Raw genomic sequence first — 7012 nt, 5'->3', positions numbered from 1 at the left:
ATAATTAAAATATAGCGTGCTACTCTGCACTGGGTAAGGGGAAGGGGAGAAGAAAGAGGATCATGATGGGTAATGATGTATGAGAAGGCATATAAAAATATAAAAAATAATATATATATATATATATACACACACAGGCACGGCAGTTTGCTTTATAAGCTCAAATTGATTCCGGTGGCGCACAAAAAACGGCAAAGAGGCCGCACTAAATTAGAGCACTTCACGGGCCTGAATTTCAGAAGCCTGAGCTCGGCACAATCAGCGGCTTCAAGCCCGGACCCGAACTGTCGCTCTACTGAGCTCGGCCCGGCCCGCAATGCTCGAGGAGAAGCACGGGCCGGCCCCGTTCTCAAGTAATGCATGAGAAATTGCTCGCTGTTAGCAAGGGAAATAATTAACTAGCCGACACAAGACAATCAAATCGCATAGCACCTGAAAAAAAATTGTTTTGTTTTGCTTTTTTTAGCACAAAAGGAAGTGATGAGGCGGATTCGCCCGGTCGGCATTTTAAACCGCGATCATGTAGACTCACAGGGATAATATAGAGCAGGGATTCACAAGCGCGGCTTCTGTGAGGTGTCACGTTGGACTGCACCCTGAGTTTAGTTGTTCATGCTACGGGTGGGATTAGCCTTGCTTAATCTGCCGGCAATTATTTCACCATAGCGTCAATTATGTGTTTAAAAAATTCATAATATTGTTGCGAAGAAGAAGATCGGCAGTGGCGCGAGAGGAGCCCTCGCGCTAGGCCAGACATAAAATCATCGTTCATCCTGTCACCATATTGTGCCGTCTCTTTACTTGTCATCACATAAAATTTTGTTTGGAGGTGCGGCGTATGTCATCCCCATCCTCGCCTTGGAGCATAGACGCCATCTTTAAGCCGGGACCATCGACCGAAAGGCCCAGAGACATCACCGAGCAGCTTCGCCCCAGCCCTTCCTGCCCAGATCTGACCAACTACCACCGCCCAGCCTTCAGCCCGAATCTGAAGACAAGGAGAACAGACAGACCAACCAGACCCGAGACGAAGGACCCGAAAGACCCAAATTGGAACCGGACATGTACATGCAACCCCCGCCCAGCCGCTCGTCGCGACCTCGAGCCATCTGTCCCATGGACTCTGGTGGCGGATGGTTGAACAGCTCCATGGGGAGGCCCAAGCATCATCGTGTTCATAGTCATGGTGGTGGCAAGCGCATCATTATCTTCAATCTTTTCTTGAACATCTACACCATCACGTCACCAGCGACTTAACGAAACGATCGGGACGATCGCTCGGTGGCCCCGGGAAGTGTTGGGAAGAAGAAGATCGGCAGTGGCGCGAAAGGAGCCCTCGCGCTAGGCCAGACATAAAATCATCGTTCATCCTGTCACCATGTTGTGCCGTCTCTTTGCTTGTCACTACGTAACAATATCTATGAAATCTGCCCCACTATGCGCACAGTCACTTATAATAGTACAGCCTTTATCAAGTTTACAGCCCAGAAGGTTTGCTCTTAAGCCGTATAATATGACTTCTGTAATAATCGTCGAAGTTGTAGCCATTTTAGAGGGTAGGACGAAAAATATTCTTGCCTTCAGCAAGTATGGAAACCGGGGAATGCATTACTAGCCACATAGTATCGCTCAGAAGTAGACCCCCTGGGCTGTAAACTTTTTATAAAGGCTGTACATATTCCACTACACAGTCACCATCTATGCACACATTCACACACGGATCTGCTTGCAGTCTGCGTAAGCAGATCCCACTTATTCCATTGCGTCTTCTCCCAGGACAAGCGGCCTAGTGCTGTTGCCTAGTGCATGCGCAGTGAGGCGCATAGCTAGGTGATGACGTCACACGCGGCACTGCGCGGAGACCGGCGAGGTGACGGCGCGCGGCTAGGAGCACCGCACATGCGCAATGAGATGCATAGCTAACTGATGACGTCATGCGAAGCGCTGCGCGGAGGCCAGTGAGGCGGCGCGCGGCGAATCTGTGCGAACACCTGAAACTCCGCCGAGCCATTACCATAAAACCTCTTCCCAAGCACATGCATGCAGAATATCACCAAGACCGCCGACAGGCAAGAGCCGCTCACCTCTCTTGAATATGGGATAGCCAACCGAATACTCTGTACCTAGACGCTGCTGGCCCTGTTAACGGACACATGGCCATTACCGCAACATCTCCAGCGGACACTCTCCTCAACTATGCCTCTCTTCGCACCACTGAACCGAGTATTGCCGAAGAAGCAGCCATCGCTCTGGCCGCCGCCACTAATGCACAAGCTACCATCATGTCAGATTCCCGCACGGCCTGCCGTAACTATCTTCGCGGACGCATCGGTGCCGCTAGCCGCCGAATCCTCGTCGCTAACCCTCCGAAGAGGATCAGTGTAATCTGGATTACGGGATACCAGTCGATGCCCGGCAAGAGAGAGAGAGAGAAAACTTTATTGTCGGGAGTAGTCTTAGTGGAAGAGCCAAGTGGCCGTTAGCTGGTGGCTTGCGGCGGCTTCTTCAGCGCGGTTTACGGCGCCCAATTGTATATCGGGGCTCGCGTTACGCAGCACTTCCTCCCAGGATTCAAGTGAGGGAGCTTCTATGAGAGCCTTGGGAGGCGGGTCCTCTGAGCAATCCCATAGGATATGATTAAGGTCAGCTTTCTCTCCGCACTTAGTGCACGATGAGCTTATGCTGTCCGGAAATATGTGTGAGTAAACCGCAGGGTTGGAGAAGGCAGTGAAGCTGGCAAGCTGCCCATCGACACGCTCGCGCGCTCCTTAATTCCCCGAGCCTCCCCTCTCCCGGATCACACGTATGTCTCCCCGATTCTTACATACACAGAACTCCTTGAACACTACAGACTGTCTTGCCGTACATTACCTCCCCCTCGTGCCAAGTTACCCCTTCTTTAAGCCCGATCTCCCCCACCCCTGCATGGAAGATTGGGAGGCCGCCCTGCAGGACCCCTGCAAGGAGCGCCAGCAATGGCTGCAGCTCGCCGCGCTGTTACTGCAGCCACGGCCAACGGAACCCTGGACTGAGGGTCCCCCCTCGCGGACTAAATAAATAAAGATGTTTTGTCCTCCTCCTATAGGCGCCCCGCCGGGGTGGCGCAGTGGTTACGGCGCTCGACTACTTGTCCCAGGGGCGCGGGATCGAATCCCGGCCTCGGCGGCCGCTTTTCGATGGAGGCGAAAAGCAAGACGCCCGAGTGCTGTGCGATGTCAGTGCACGTTAAAGAACCCCAGGCGGTCGGAATTTCCGGAGTCCTCCACTACGGCGTCTCTCATAGCCTGAGTCGCTTTGGGACGTTAAACCCCATAAACCAAACCAAACCAATCCTCCTCCTAGGCGCAGCTGGCTGCCGTGGTTACGGCGCGTGCGCAGAAGTGACTAGCGCAGACCGCTTGAAATACGCTCTGGTGACTATACGTATTATAGCATTCGCTACAGAAATTGCGGGGGTTTAGGCATGGCGTGAACCTAGTGATAGAGCGAAAGCTGTGAATGTTGCCGTGATAACCCTGCCATCGCCTTTTCAAGCGGCGTTTTTTTTCTTCTTCATAATTTTGTAGTGAACACTAGCTAGTAGAACAGCATTTCGCGGAGCCGGGCAGAGGCCACTTCTCCGCATGCGCTGTTACCACGGCAACCTGTTGCGCCGTTCCACAGATTTTCCACCGCTGCGCTCGCTAGAGAGTGGGAGAGGGTAGCGGCATCCCAGCAGATGCGAGCGCTGCCGCGGAGAGGAAGAAAGAGTAGTTTCCGCATTGCGCACGCGCCGCCTCGGAGAGCTGCCCGAGTGAAGCAGAAAGCTTCTGCCGGCCAATCCCTTCCTATGTCCTTTTTTTGCTCGACATCAGGTTGCGTGATGTCACCTGAATTCACTGATTTATATAACTATTTTAGTATTTGATGCATTCAAATGTGACGCCAAACCATTGACTACTGAGACCATTTTCGCCTTTACTTTTAGATTTTTTGTCTAATCAATTACCTTATTAACTTACTGGCCTAATTATTTTTTCGGGCACAAAATTACGTCACCATTTATGGATTGCCACCACTCAATAACCTCTATCACTTCTCAATTACAACTGCTGCGGACATAATTTTGCGCTGCGGACATGTTGCGAGAAGCTTGCGCACACCTCCGCAAGAAAGGCACCCTTTTCGTGTCCTGGCCCTCTATCAGCGCTGCAATGAAGTTGACGTAGCTGAAGATTTTTGTAAAATGGTTGTGGGCACAAACCAGGCACAGTTACCAATTTCAGAGGTTTATGCGCCACCTTCACCGAATGATCAATACGATGTGCCCTTTACAATAGCTGAATTAGATGCCGCTCTTGCTTCTTTGTCGGCATTCATCTGCGCCTGATCCTGACGGGATTACTTATTCAACCTTATCAAACCTAGGCAAGGATGGTAGAACTGCACTACTGAGTTATTTCAATAATATATGGGCTTCTAGTACTGTTCCTGAACACTGGAAGATTAGCCGCCTGGTTGCTCTTTTGAAGTCTGGAAAGCCCCCTCTCGAACTTACCGCATACCGGCCAGTTGCCCTAGCAAGCTGTGTTGGAAAAGTTATGGAGCGAATGGTGCTGGCAAGGCTTGGGTGGTTTCTAGAGAGTAATGATCTTTATCCGAATATGATGGCTGGATTCCGCCGGGGACGCTCTTCCATTGACAGCGTCATCGGCCTTGTGGCGACCGTAGAGCACGAAAAGCGTCACCGTCGACTAGTAGCTGCTGTCTTTTTAGATATAAAGGGAGCTTACGACAACGTCCTCCATAATGCTATTTTTGATGGACTTGACGACGTTGGAGTTGGTGGCCGGCTGTACTTGTGGATTGTGAGCTATCTCAATGGCCGCTCTGTTTACATGACCATACGCCTGAAGGAGATACTACCCGCTTTCAGGTCGGTCGTGGAGTTCCACAGGAAGGAGTCCTCAGCCCAACTTTATTTAACGTAGCGCTAATTGACATGGTGAGTGAACTGCTAACTAACATCCACATAAGTGCATATGCTGACGACATCTGCATCTGGGCCTTGTTGTGCCTGGCCAAAGCCGCCTAGAAATTCAGCCGGACGCCAAACTTCTTCGGCGAACGCCTCCTTCACAAACTCTGGATACTTCTCTGCAAAGCACCAGTGCACTGGAGGCGAGCCGTACCAAAGGGAGAGAAGCGACGTGTTTCAACATGAGCTGAACGTCCAGACAGCACGGCGCGCCGTGGCCCTGACGGTGAACCCCTTCTCGCCCCGCGGCATATTTGAAGCGAGAGCGCAGCAAGCCCTCCCATTGGCCCTGCGAAAGTGCTGCCGTCGGATTGGACCATTTTGAGCGTCAACGGTTCTCGGCAACGGAGTCTCAAGTGCTTCCGTTCGAGACTCCGAGTGTTTGTTCGTCACGAGCGTCCATCGGGAGCAGTTCGCCCCCTGACAGTGCGGACGCGGCGGAATCTCCCCGGCCGTCGCTGCGCGAGAACAGTCGCGTATGGCTATGTTAGCTTTCGGCCCCAGAGCCGATCTTGTTGTGTAAATGCATGCAAATAGTGTATAAAGCCTTTTCTTCATCTCACCAACGCCGACTCGGATTCATCGCTACCGCCCAGGGAGCTGACAGCCCTCGTTCACGAAACGGGTGACGAGCGCTGCGTTACCAACTCCTTGGCACAACCCTGTTGACGGTGGGCTACTGTGTGATAACCCCACCGGCACAACATTGGTGGCAGTTGCGGGATCCACTGGCACAACCCTGTTGACGGTGGGCTACTGTGTGATAACCCCACCGGCACAACAGCCTCTGGTTCGACGCGCCCACAACTACGCGCGAGATTGCAACGAGCTGTGTCATCGACATCGGTGTACTTACGGCTTCAAGGTTTATTTTTAGCTGTAGAAAAGTGTGCAGTGATCGCATTTACGGGAAAATTTGTCAGCCGCTACCCGATTACTCTTCATGGAGTCGCAATACCATACGTCTCCAGGCACATATTCTTGGGAGTAATTATTGACCACCGACTATTTTGGTCGAAACATATTACTATGGTGAAGAAAAAGCTAATTAATTTTTGCCATGTACTTCGTTTCATAGCCGGCATCAAATGGTGTCCAAGTGAGCGCTCCTTAATACGACTTTACGAGACTCTGTTTGTTGGCTACATCCGGTACAGTCTCCCAATACTCTCTAGTATGAACATTTCCTGTTTGCGGACTTTAGAGAGCGTGCAAGCGCAGGCACTGTATGCCTTGGACTGCCCAGATGCACCTCTAACAAAGGCACAATTGAAGAGGCACATGCTCGCCCAATATCCATATACTTGTCGCACGAACCACTTTCACCAACTCAGCAAGATTGTGAATGAGCAGCCGGACTGCAGTTTTACGAGTGCACTCCGCTGCCATCAGTTGCAAGTATACCGACAGGATATGCCCTCTCATATCGTCCCGCCGTACCACCATGGACGATGGATAAACCTTTGGTGCACCTTCGTGTTCCCGGAATACTAAAGAAATCAATGTTGCCAATTAGTGGACTCAAACAACTCACTCTGGCGCACATCTGCTCAGAATATCCTAATTCACGTATACACCGATGGATCTGCGTCAGCACAGACATCCGTTGCAGTTGTGGTCACACCAACTCAGAAAACGACTCTACATTTCCTTTTGGGACATACTTCTACATCAACCGCTGCTGAACTTGTAGCCATTCGGGAATCTATTCGCTAAATATCTGGGGAAGCACCTCAAAAATGGTGTATATTCACGGACTCAAAGACAGCATTGCAAATTTTGGAAAACTTCTTACGCCACACGGCCTACCAGTCCGTGGCACTAAACATTATGGAGCTCCTCACATCTGCCCAGCTGCAAGGCCACACGATAATGTTTCTATGGATCCCTGCCCACTACGGGCTCCATGGGAATGAACAGGCCTATGATGAAGCGAAAAGCGCACTCATCAATGGCCTCCAAACAGACGTGCCTTTTTCAAGAGCGGATACGACG

The sequence above is a fragment of the Amblyomma maculatum genome, chromosome 4 (assembly GCF_055883805.1).
Source record: "Amblyomma maculatum isolate TAMU_Amacu chromosome 4, ASM5588380v1, whole genome shotgun sequence".
Taxonomy (NCBI): Eukaryota; Metazoa; Arthropoda; class Arachnida; order Ixodida; family Ixodidae; genus Amblyomma; species Amblyomma maculatum.
The sequence above is the reverse complement of the archived record's forward strand: the minus strand, read 5'-3'. Positions refer to the sequence as shown.